General features: G+C 48.0%; 1 pseudogene; it reads left to right on the top strand.

Annotated features, from left to right (window-relative positions):
- The first annotated feature begins 2,138 nt into the window (after window positions 1-2,138).
- LOC115831039 lies at window positions 2,139-2,263 on the top strand (annotated as a pseudogene).
- Window positions 2,264-12,742: the final 10,479 nt, after the last annotated feature.

The raw sequence follows: 12,742 nt of genomic DNA on the forward strand, positions 1-12,742 counted from the left end.
TGGGCTCAAGTGAGGGGATCAGATTTCAACATGAGGTTTTGAAGGAAAAAATATTCAAACCATAGCACTGAGTGTTTTTTGTTTGTTTGTATGGGGTTTTTTGGTTTGTTTGTTTCTTTAATCTGTGGGGGCTTCTCTGGGTCGTCACATGAATTGCCGATAGTGAACATTTAATCCCCATCACTCTGTAATGTAGTTGCATCTATGGGGCCAACTGCCTTAACAACTTCCTGGATGGCATCACTGGGGTCCGCGAAGGGCTGTGTGTGTGCACACAAACACTCGTGCACACGCACTTCTGGATGGCCTGTGTGAGCACTGACCGGGTGACCTGTGTGTGCCTGGCCCGCCTGACTGGGGCGTCCATGCGTCTTTCTGTTTGCAATTGTGTTTCAGTGTTTCTGACCCAGACCCTGTGCTCTGGTATCTCTGAAGCTGCCAGGCTTGAACGGTATGTTAATGTCCTGTTGCTGGCCAGGCATGATGGCTCATGCCTGTAATCCCAGCACTTTGGGAGGCCGAGGCGGGCAGATCACTTGAGGTCAGGAGTTCGAGATCAGCCTGGCCAACATGGTGAAATCCCGTCTCTGCTAAAAATACAAAAATTAGCCAGGTGTGGTGGTGTGCACCTGTAATCCCAGCTACTCAGGAGGCTGAGGCAGGAGAATAGCTTGAACCCGGGAGGCAGGGGTTGCAGTGAGCCAAGATCACGTCACTGCACTCCAGCCTGGGAGACAGAGCCAGAGTCCATCTCAAAAAAATAAAAAAATCCTGTTGCTGCCATACAAACTGCCACAAACTAGGTGGCTTAAAACAACAGAAGTGTATTCCTTTACAGTTCTGAAGGCCAGAAGCCCAAAATCAAGGCATCGGCAGGATCACGCTCACCAAAAACTGCAGGGGACAATCCTTCCTTGCCTCCTCCAGCTTCTGGTAGCCCCAAGCATTCCTCAGCTTGTGGCTGCATCAGTCCAGTCTTTGCCTCTGTCTTCACAGGATCTTCTCCTTTGTGTGTCCATGTCTTCTTCTCTGTCTCTTATAAGGACATTTGTCACTGAGCACAGTGGCTCGCACTTGCAATCCCAGCACGTTGGGGAAGGCAAGGTGGGAAGATCACTTGAGGCCGGGAGTTCAAGACCAGCACAGACAACATAGCAATACTCTGCCTTGAAGGGAAGGCAAGGGAGGAAAGAGGGAGAGGAAGGAAAGAAGGAAGGAAGGAAGGAAGGAAGGAAGGAAGGAAGGAAGGAAGGAAGGAAGGAAGGAAGGAAGGAAGGAGGGAGGGAGGGAGGGAGGGAGGGAGGGAAGGAAGGAAGGAAGGAAGGGAAGGAGGGAGGGCGGGAGGGAGAGAAGATTCTTTCTATGTTTCCTGGTCAACATAGTGAGACGCTGTCTCTACAAAAGATCAAAAAATGTATTGGCTGAGCATGAGCATGGTGGTGGGTGCCTGCAGTCCCAGCTACTTAGGAGTCTGAGGTTCAAGCATCACTTGAGCCCGGGATGTCAAGGCTGCAGTGAACTATGATCACGCCACTGCATTCCAGCCTGGGTGCCAGAGGGAGATCCTGTCTCTGTTTTGTTTTGTTTTGTTTTGTTTTGTTTTGTTTTGTTTTGTTGTTGTTACCAAGTCTCACTCTGTCACCCAGGCTGGAGGAGTGCAGTGGTGCAATCTCGGCTCACTGCAACCTCTGTCTCCCAGGTTCAAGTGATTCTCCTCCCTCAGCCTCCCAAGTAGCTGGAATTACAGGCATGCGCCATCATGCCCAGCTAATTTTTTATTTTATTTATTAATTTTTTTTTTTGAGATGGAGTCTCACTCTGTCGCCCAGGCTGGAGTGCAGCAGCGCAATCTCGGCTCACTACAAGCTCCGCCTCCTGGGTTCACGCAATTCTCCTGCCTCAGCCTCCCAAGTAGCTGGGACTACAGGTGCCCACCACCGGTCCAGCTAAGTTTTTGTATTTTTAGTAGAGACAGGGTTTCACCATGTTGATCAGGCTGGTCTCAAACTCCTGATCCCAGGGGATCCGCCCACCTCGGCCTCCCAGAGTGCTGAGATTACAGGCATGAGCCACCGCACCCAGCCAATATTTATGTTTAATCCTTAGAGCAACTTGCAGGTTTGCTCCAAGGTTTAAACATGAATACTAGTCAAGCTAATTGTGCTCCTCTCCTCGTATGCAGTGGCGGCAAACAGCAGTGCCCTCAGTAGTATACCCAGCCTGCTGCGTGTAGGGGTGGCCTTAAGGGACCTTGGAGATAGCCCTTTCCAATGTATGTTCATGTTTCTCATCTTGACCTCACCCCAGTCTAGACTCCAGACAGGTATGGGAGGCGCCTCTGGAAAGCCCCAGGGTGTGGTGGCCAGGGTTCACGTTGGGTAAGGCATCACGTCCATCCGCACCAAGCTGCAGAACATGGAACATGTGATTGAGGCCCTACCCAGGGCCAAGTTCAAGTTCCCTGGCCACCAGAAGACCCACATCTCAAGGCGGTGGGACTTTACCAAGTTTAGTGCAGATGAATGTGAAGACACGGTGGCTGAGAAGTAGCTCATCCCGGATGGCTGTGGCATCAGATACATCCCCAATCATGGGCCCCTGGAATAGTGGCGAGCCCTGCTTACTCACACCCATCAATAAATCCTGCTTCCTGTCCAAACCGAAAAAAAAAAAAAATTAATGGGACACAGTGGCTCACGCCTGTAATCCTAGCACTTTGGCAGCTGGAGGTGGGCAGATAGATTGAGCCCAGGAGTTCAAGACCAGCCTGGGCAATATAGTGAAACCCTGTCTCTCAAAAAAAAACAAAAATTAGCCGGTGTGGTGGTGCACGCCTGTAGTCCCACCCACTGGGGAGGCTGAGGTGGGAGGATCACTTGAGCCCAAGAGGTCAAGGCCGCAGTGAATCAAGATTGTGCCACTGCATTCCAGCCTGGGTGACAGAGACACCTTGTCTCAAAAAAAAAAAAAAAAAAAGCGGAGGGGAATAAATTTGTGCAATATTTATTACAAGCCATGGTGCTGAGTAAGAACTTCATAAATGGGAATTGCTGTTGCCATCATCCAAGAATTTTTGACAGTTTTGAGGTCAGAGGAAACAAAGTAGAGATGATGAGACCTATTCTTTGTCCTGGTGCAAAAATGGAGCAATGAGTTCATAGCCTAGATGTGTGTTTTCACTACATTTTTTTATTCCACGGTTGTAACCAAATTAAAGAATATAGCTGGGCATGGTGGCACACACCTGTAGTCATAGCTACTCGGGAGGGAGGCTGAGGCATGAGGATCACTTGAGCCCAGGAGTTTGAGACCAGCCTGGGCAACACAGTGAGACTCCATCTCTTGAAAGAGTGAAGTGGCTCGCATCTGTAATTCCAGCACTTTTGGAGGCCAAGGCAGGAGAATTGCTTGAGCCCAGGAGTTTGAGATCAGCCTGGGCAACATAGCAAAATCCTGTCTCTAAAAAAAAAAAAAAAAAATTATATTAGGTGCCTGTGGTCCTAGCGATTCAAAGGCTGAGGCAGGGCGCAGTGGCTCATGCCTGTCATCTCAACAGTTTGAGAGGCTGAGGTGGGCAGATCACGAGGTCAGGAGATCGAGACCATCCTGGCTAACATGGTGAAACCCCGTCTCTACTAAAAATACAAAAACAAAATTAGCCAGGCGTGGTGGCAGGCACCTGTAGTCCCAGCTACTCGGGAGGCTGAGGAGGGAGAATGGGGTGAATCCGGGAGGCGGAGCTTGCAGTGAGCAGAGATCACACCACTGCACTCCAGCCTGGGTGACAGAGAGAGACTCCATCTCAAAAAAAAAAAAAAAAAAAAAGGCTGACAGGAGTTTGAAGCTGCCATGAGCTATGATTGCACCACTGCACTCCAGCCTAGACAACAGAGAGAGACCCTATCTTTAAAAATATATAAAACAAAAAGCCTGAGTAACATGGCAAAAGCCTGGGTAACATGGCGAAACCCTATCTCTACAAAAAAAAAAACACAAAAATTAACCAGGCATGGTAGCGTGCATCTGTAGTCCCAGCTACTCAGGAGGCTGAGGTAGGAGGACCACCTGACACCGAGAGGTCAGGGCTACAGTGACCTATGATTGCACCACTATGCTCCAACCTGGGTGACAGAGTGAGACCCTGTCTTTAAAAATATAATAAATAAAAGAAGAAATATAGTAGCTTTTTTTTTTTTTTGAGACAGAGTCTTGCTCTGTCACCCAGGCTGGAGTGCAGTGGCAAAATCTCAGTTCACTGCAACCTCTACCTCCCAGGTTCAAGCGATTCTCCTGCCTCAGCCTCCCAAGTAGCTGAGATTACAGGCCCTTGCCACCACACCTGGCTAATTTTTGTATTTTTAGTAGTGATGGGGTTTCACCATGTTGGTCAGGCTAGTCTTGAACTCCCGACCTCAGGTGATCCACCCACCTCGGCCTCCCAAAGTGCTGGGATTACAGGCGTGAGCTACCACGTCCAGCCTATAGTAGCTTAAATAAGATGAAAGTCTATTTTTCTCTCCCGTAAAGGCCCAGTGAACACCCACATCTAGAATAGTAGCCAAGGATGTCAGAGATCGAGGCTCCTTCTACCTGGTTGTTCTGCTGCCCTCACTGCACACTTCCATTGTGTGGTCCAAAATGGCTGCTCCGGCTCCCACCATCACATCCACATTCCAACAATTGGAAAGAAGAAACAGAAGTCAACTGTATGCCCCTATCCTTTAAAGCTACAACCCAGAAGTCGTACACATCATACACATCACATCCTATTTGGCCAGAATTTAGTCACATGACCACACCTACCACAACAGAGGCTGGGAAATGTGGTTTCATCTGGGCGGCATGTACCCAGCCAAAATTCAGGGGTTCTGTTACAAAAGGAAGAGAAGAGAATGGCTATTGAGGGGCCACACGTGTATCTGTCACAACCAGGGCTCTGCTACCAAATGACTGAATGACTCAAGGTGAAGTGACTTCACCACACTGAGCCTCAGTTTCCTCACCTGTAAAATGGGAATCCCCCAGACCCCTTGGGGTTGTTGGGTTGTTGGGCATTTAATAAGAGTGTGGTATCAGGCACTTAGCACAGGACCTGGCCCATCATCAGCCTGGAGGGTGTTGGAAGTCCTCTTGTGCTTGTGGATCTAGGCTGTGGGTGATGTGGCTTTTCGTGTGTGAGAAACTGTCCCCGGGCCTGAGAGCTGAACCCAGCACTGAACTTTGTAAGTAACTTCTCTAAAACAAGGGATCTGGCCTCTGTACACATGGAAATCCCCTCTCAGCCTCCTAGACCTTGGGACTGGGCACATGTCCTTCCATACTCTTCCCCCTTCCGCTGGAGAAAGGCAGACTCCAAAGATGGGGGAAGGGTCCTGCTTGGGGTCTCCAGCCTCCCAGCCTTCACAGAATTAAGCACTCATAGCCTGGCCAACATGGTGAAACCCCATCTGTACTAAAAACACAAAAATGTGCTGGGTATGGTGGCACACATCTGTAGTCCCAGCTACTAGGGAGACTGAAGTGGGAGGATTGCTTGAACCTGGGAGGGGGAGGTTGCAGTGAGCCAAGATCGTGCCACTGCACTCCAGCCTGGATGACAGAAAAATAATAATAATAATTTAATCACTCACCCCTCAACTTCCAAAGCTCCTCATGGGTGACTGCCCTAGCATTCCAGGGACAGCTCTAACGCCAGAAGTCATACCTTCAATGCATTTCTCGGGGCCCCACTCACTTGTTCTCACCACATTGAGTAAACCCAGAAAGGCAGAGGACATCTCTCCTAGATGCGTGCATGAAATCTGCCAGATTCTAAATGCCTGTGATATTCCAAAAAATGGCTTTAAGAGCATTGGCCGGGCGCAGTGGCTCACACCTATAATCCCAACCCTTCATGAGGCTGAGGTGGGAGGACAGACTGACCCCTGGAGTTCAAGACCATCCTGGGCAACATGGGTAGACCCCGGCTCAACCCCAAACATGGTGGCACGTGCCTGCAGTCCCAGATACTCAGAAGGCTGAGGTGGGAGGATCACTTGAGCCCAGCAGGTTGAGGCTGCAGTGAGCTGTGACCATGCCACTGCACTCCAGCCTGAGTGACAGCGAGAGACTTTGCCTCAAACACACACACACACACACACACACACACACAGAGTCAGGGCACAGTGGCTCACACCTGTAATCCCAGCACTTTGGGAGACCAAGGTGAGTGGATTGGCCAGGAGTTCAAGACCAGCCTGGGCAACATGGCAAAATCCCATCTCTACAAAAATTAGCCAGGTATGGTGGCACCCAGCAACTTGAGAGGCTGAGGTGGAAGGATTGCTTGAACCCAGAGGCAGAGGTTGCAGTGAGCTGTGATTCAGCCACTGCACTCCAGCCTGGGCGACAGAGGGAGACTCTGTCTCAAAAAAGAAAAAGAAAAAAAAAAAAAGAGTGTGAGAGGTAAACAGAACACATCTTTTGTTTTCATTGTTTGTTTGTTTGTTTGTTTTTTGAGACAGAGTCTCGCTCTGTCGCACAGGCTGGAGTGCAGTGGCGCGATCTCAGCTCACTGCAAGCTCTGCCTCCCGGGTTCATGCCATTCTCCTGCCTCAGCCTCCCTAGTAGCTGGGGCTACAGGCGCCCGCCACCACGCCCGGATAATTTTTTGTATTTTTAGTAGAGATGGGGTTTCACCGTGTTAGCCAGGATAGTCTCGATCTCCTGACCTCATGATCCGCCCGCCTCGGCCTCCCAAAGTGCTGAGATTACAGGCATGAGCCACTGCGCCTGGCCGACGCATCTGTTCTTTATGTGTGTTTGCAGACCTTCACATAAGCCAGGCTTTTATTTTATAGAAAGGGAAACTGTGGCCCAGGGATGGAAGAGACTGACTTGGTGAATCGATAGGTCTGGGATTCCATGATTCACCATAACCAACCGACCAAATCTGTCAGCATTCATGGGACAACCAGCATCATGTGCCTCCCAATATCGTGTACAGAGAAGGACACAGCATCACTTCTGTAACACTCCTGCCACCAGAATCTAATCACAAGGAAACATCACACAAACCCAAATCAAGGAGACCTTCTCCAAACAACTAGCCTATAATCTTCAAAAATGTCAATTCCATGAAAAACAAAGAAAGGCCAAGGAACTACACCAGACTGAAGGAAACTGAAGAGACGAAAACTTTTTGCTATGACAGATAGTTTGGGGACAGCTGGCAATTTGCATACAGGCTGCACTGTTGGATACTAGCGTCACTGAGAAATGTACACTGCTCCTCTGTACTGTGGTGGTGTAAGAGAGCATCCTTACACTTGGAAATGCAACTGAAGCATTTAGAGGCAAAGGGACATAATGTCTGAAACTATTCTTGCAACTTCTCTGTAACTTTAAAATAATTTCAAAAGAAAAACAAATGATTTCAAAGTAAAAGTCATGGTTTAAGAGTCTGTGATTCTGGCCGGGTGCGGTGGCTCTCGCCTATAATCCCAGCACTTTGGGAGGCCGAGGCGGGCAGATCACTTGAGCTCAGGAGTTCGAGACCAGCCTGGCCAACATGGTGAAACTCCGTCTCTACTAAAAATACAAAAAATGATCCGGGTGTGGTGACATGCGCCTGTAATCCCAGCTACTCAGGAGCATGAGGCACGAGAATCGCTTGAACCCGGGAGGCGGAGGTTGCAGTGAGCAGAGTTCATGCCACTGCACTCCAGCCTGGGCGACAGAGTGAGACTCCGTCTCAAAAAAAAAAAAAAAAAAAAAAAGTCTATGGTTTAAGGTTCTGTGTTTCCGAGGATCTCTAAGTCTTGCAAGCATTTGTGGTCAGAGTCTGGGGAGTTGGGGGCGTGAATGGGCTGCTTCAGACACTGCTTTGAGGGTGTGACCAGGACCTTAGGGTGTGGTTAAGGTGTAGGGGTGGGGCTAGGGCCTTGGGGGTGTGACCACAGTCCCAGAGGCGTGGCCAGGGCCTCGAAGGTATGGCCATAGTTTGAGGCGTGGCCGAGAAACTCCGTTCCCAAGGGAGGAGGTAACCCTGTGCTCAGGGCGTCCTCTTGTGGCTATCCTCAGGTCTCCACTTTTTATTTAATAGCTTTCTTTCTTTTTTTTTTTTTTCCACTTTCATTTTAGATTCAGGGGGTACATGTGCAGGCTTGTTACCTGGGTATATTGCATGATGCTGAGGTTTGGGGTACGATTGATCCCGTCACCCAGGTACTGAGCATAGTACCCAACAGTTTTTCAACCCTTGCCCCCTCCCTTCTTCCCTCCTCCTTTTAGAAGTCCCCAGTTTCTATTGTTGCCATTTTTATGTCCCTAAGTACTCAACGTTTAGCTCCCACTTACAAGTGAGAATGAGCGGTATTTGGCTTTCTGATCCAGCCTGTTTTATTGAGATATAATGTGTATACCATACAATTTACCTCTTTAAAGTGTACAGTTCTGGCGGGGTGCGGTGGCTCACGCCTGTAATCCCACCACTTTGGGAGGCCGAGGTGGGAGAATTACTTGTACTCAGGAGTTCAAGACCAGCCTGGGCAACACAGTGAGACCTCGTCTCCATAAAAATAAAAATAAAATTTTAAAAAGTGTACAATTCAATGACTTTAGTATATTCACAGAATAGTGCAATTATCACCAGACTGTTTTTTTTGTTTTGTTTTGTTTTGTTTTTTGAGATAGAGTGTCACTCTGTTGCCCAGGCTGGAGTACAATGGTTCAATCTCGGCTCACTGCAACCTCTGCCTCCCAGGTTCACGCCATTCTTCTGTCTCAGCCTCACGATTGTGCCACTGTGCTCCACTCTGGGAGGCAGTGCAAGACCCTATCTCAAAACAAACAAACAAACAAAAAATCATTCCTTTTAATGGCCAAATAATTTTCTGTTGTATGAGTAGACACCGCATTTTGTTTATCCATTCTTCAACTGATGGACATTTAGGTTGTTTCCACAAGTCTTTGGGTAGATATATGCTTCCAATTCTCTGGGATATATATACACGTAGGAATGCTCTAGCCCTATGTTTAACATTTTGGGGAGCTGCCAAACTGTTTTCCAAAGCAGCTGCAACATTTTGCATTCCCACCAACAGCGTAGAGGGTTCCAATTATTTCTCCATATCCTTGCCAACACTTGTGATTGTCTGTCTTGTTTATGACAGTCATCGTAGTGGGTGCAAAGCAGCATTCACTGTGGTTTTGATGTTCATTTCCTTAATGGATCACATTGTGGAGCATCTTTTCATGTCATTCACTTCATTTGTATCCACTTTGAGTCAAATCTGGAAAAAGAGTTCTTATAGTTGCAAAGTGGATACAAAAAAACCTGTCAAATCTGGGAAAAGAGTTCATATAGTTGCAGATTTTTTTTTTCTTATTTAGACAAGATCTCACTGCATCATCCAGGCTGGAGTACAGCAACACAATCATAGCTCACTGAAGCCGAAGCTGGGCGCGGTGGCTCACTCCTGTAATCCTAGCACTTTGGGAGGCTGAGGCAGGTGAATCACAAGGTCAGCTGTTCGAGACCAGCCTGGCCAACATGGTGAAACCCCGTCTCTCCTAAAAAGAGAAAAAAATTAGCTGGGCATAGTGGCAGGTGCCTGTAATCTCAGCTACTCAGCAGGCTGAGAGGCAAGAGAATAGCTTGAACCTGGGATGCGGAGGTTGCAGTGAGCCGAGATCACTCCACATCACTCCAGCCTGGGCAACAGAACGAGACTCCCTCTCAAAAAAACAAGAACAAAAACAAAAAGCTCACTGAAGCCTCAAACTCCTGGGCTCCAGCAATCCTCCCACCTCAGCCTCCCAAGTAGCTGGGACCACAGGCAGCATCCCAGCACACCCAGTTTTTTTGTTGTTTTTGTTTTTTGTTTTTGTCTTTTTCAGACGGAGTCTCGCCCTGTTGCCCAGGCTGGAGTGCAGTGGCATGATCTTGGCTCACTGCAGCCTCCGACTCCTGGGTTCAAGCGATTCTCCTGCCTCGGCTTCCTGAGTAGCTGCGATTACAGGTGCGTGCTGCCACACCCGGCTAATTTTTGTATTTTTGGTAGAGATGGGGTTTCACCACGTTGGTCAGGCTGGTCTCGAACTCCTGAGCTCGTGATCCGCCTGCCTTGGCCTCCCAAAGTGCTGGGAGTACAGGCGTGAGCCACTGTACCCAACCACTTTTGGTTCTTTGGTTTTGCTTTGTTTGTTTTTGTTTTTGTTTGTAGAGACAGGGCCTTGCTATGTTGCCAGGTTCGTCTCAAACTCCTGGCTTCAATCGATTCTCCCACATCAGCCTCCCAAAGTGACAGGATTGCAGGCGTGAGCACCACACCTCTTCCAGCTTGTGGTGTTCACTGGTAATCTTTGGTGTTGTTTGGCTTATAGATGCATCATTCCAATCTCTCTGCCGCCATCATCATATGTTGTGTGTGTGTGCACCTGTAACTGTATCCAAATTTCCTTTTCATAAGGACATCAGTCGGATTTAGGACCCACTCTAATCCAATAGAAACTTATCCTGATCTGATTACATTTGCAAAGACCTTATTTCCATATAGGGTCACATTCATAAATTCCAGTGAACGTGAACTTGGTGGGGAGGGGAATGATTCAACCCAGGCCACTCATTATTATGTGTTTATGACACACACTCTTGGTATTTGTGTCCAGTTCATTCACCTTGATTGCTGCACAAGAGTTTACTGTGAGAGTACACCACAATTTATGTCAGGCTGCTGGTGGTGAACACCCACCTTGTTGCCACTTTCCTCCACTTCCGACAAGAATGCAGTTGACATCCCTGAACACGTCTCTTGGAGTTTCTTAGGGCAGTATTTTTCAAACGGCCCATCAAGATCCATTAGTGGGTTGTGAAATCAATTTAGTGGGTTATAAACAATTTTTCCTTTAATGAAATGGAATTAAATAGAAGCTATTAGAGTGCATGCTCATAGAGTGAGAGCTCTTCTGTGAAACTTTTGCTTCAGGTGCCTATAGCTGTATTAATGTCCAGCAAAAGTGTTTACGAGCCACAGCTCTGAAAGAGGTAGCTGGATAAATGACCTGTCCATTTGTCCAAAGGTCTCGTGGATGCTGCTAAATTGCTCTCCAATGTAGTTTGTCCATTTGCACTCACAGCAGCTCCTTGACAATACTTGCATAGTCAACACTTTGAACTTTTTCAGGCTAATGGGTTTTCATCCTGTTTTGTTTTGTTTTGTTTTGTTTTTTGAGGCAGAGTCTTGCTCTGTCGCCCAGGCTGGAGTGCAGTAGCATGATATCAGCTCACTGCAACCTCTTCCCCCCTGGGTTCAAGCGATTCTCCTGCCTCCACCTCATAAGTAACTGGGATTACAGGCATACCACCATGCCCAGCTAATTTTTGTATTATTTTTATTATTTATTTATTTTTATTTATCTATTTATTTATTTTTGAGGCAGAGTCTCACTCTGTCGCCCAGGCTGGAGCACAGTGCCGCAGTCTTGGATCACTGCAATCTCTGCTTCTTGGATTCAAGCGATTCTCCTGCCTCAGCCTCCTGAGTAGCTGGGACTGCAGGCATGCAACACCACGCCCAGCTAATTTTTGTATTTTAATAGAGAGGGGGTTTTGCCATGTTGGCCAGGCTAGTCTCGAACTCCTAACCTCAAGTGATCCACCCACCTCGGCCTCCAAAAGTGCTGGGATTACAGGCATGAGCAACTGTGCCCAGCCTAATTTTTGTATTTTTAGCAGAGATGGGGTTTCACCATGTTGGCCAGGCTGGTCTCAAACTCCTGAACTCTAGTGATCTGCCCGCCTTGGCCTCCTAAAGTGCTGAGATTACAGGCTACAGGCAAGAGCCATCGCACCCGGCCTGATCTTTTTTTTTTTTTTTTTGGTCGTTTTTTAATTTAAAGAAAAATTTTTAAGATTTTCAATTCCTACAAGATGGGGGTGGGGCTAAGGAGGGGCTCAGGGTGTATTGGGAGTTTCGGCTCTCATCCTATGCCCCCTACCCTCCAACTTCAAAGGACTTTTGAGAATTCAGCGTGCAAATGTTTGCAAAGCATTACACACAGGGCCTGATAGACAGCAAGCATTCAATAAATGCTAGGTATGGCCAGGTGTAGTGGCTCATGCCTGTAATCCCAGCATTGTGGGAGGCCCAGGCTGGAGAATCGCCTGAGCTCAGGAGTTCGAGACCAGCCTGTGCAACACACTGAGACACTGTCTCTACTAAAAATTAAAAAAAAAAAAATAGCCAACGTGGCAGTGCATGCCTGTAGTCCTAGTTACTAGGGAGGCTGAGACAGGAGTATCACTTGAGCCCCGGAGGCCAAGGCTGCAATGAGTGGTGATCAAACCACTGCACTCCAGCCTAGGAGACAGATCAAGACCCTGTCTCAAAAAAATAAAATAAAAGTTAGTTATTCCTATTATTCTCTGATTCAAAGTTTTCTAGATATGTGCACATTTGCAATCAGAACTTGGCCTGGTCTGACCACGCATGGTGGCTCACGCCTGTAATCCCAGCTCTTTAGGAGGCCGAGCAGGCAGGATTGATTGAGCCCAGGAGATCCAGGCTGCAGTGAGCTATGATTAGGCCACTGCACTCCAGCCTGAGCAACAGAGCAAGACTGAGCAGGACCCTGTATCACAGGAAAAAGAAAAAAAAAAAGAAAAAAAAAAAAAAAAAAGAAAGAACTTGGCTTGGCCTGGGATGGGGCGTGGCCAGAATGCCTTGCTTAGGAGGCGAGGCCCACAGCGCCCCGATGGCTG

The sequence above is a fragment of the Nomascus leucogenys genome, chromosome 17, assembly GCF_006542625.1.
Source record: "Nomascus leucogenys isolate Asia chromosome 17, Asia_NLE_v1, whole genome shotgun sequence".
Taxonomy (NCBI): Eukaryota; Metazoa; Chordata; class Mammalia; order Primates; family Hylobatidae; genus Nomascus; species Nomascus leucogenys.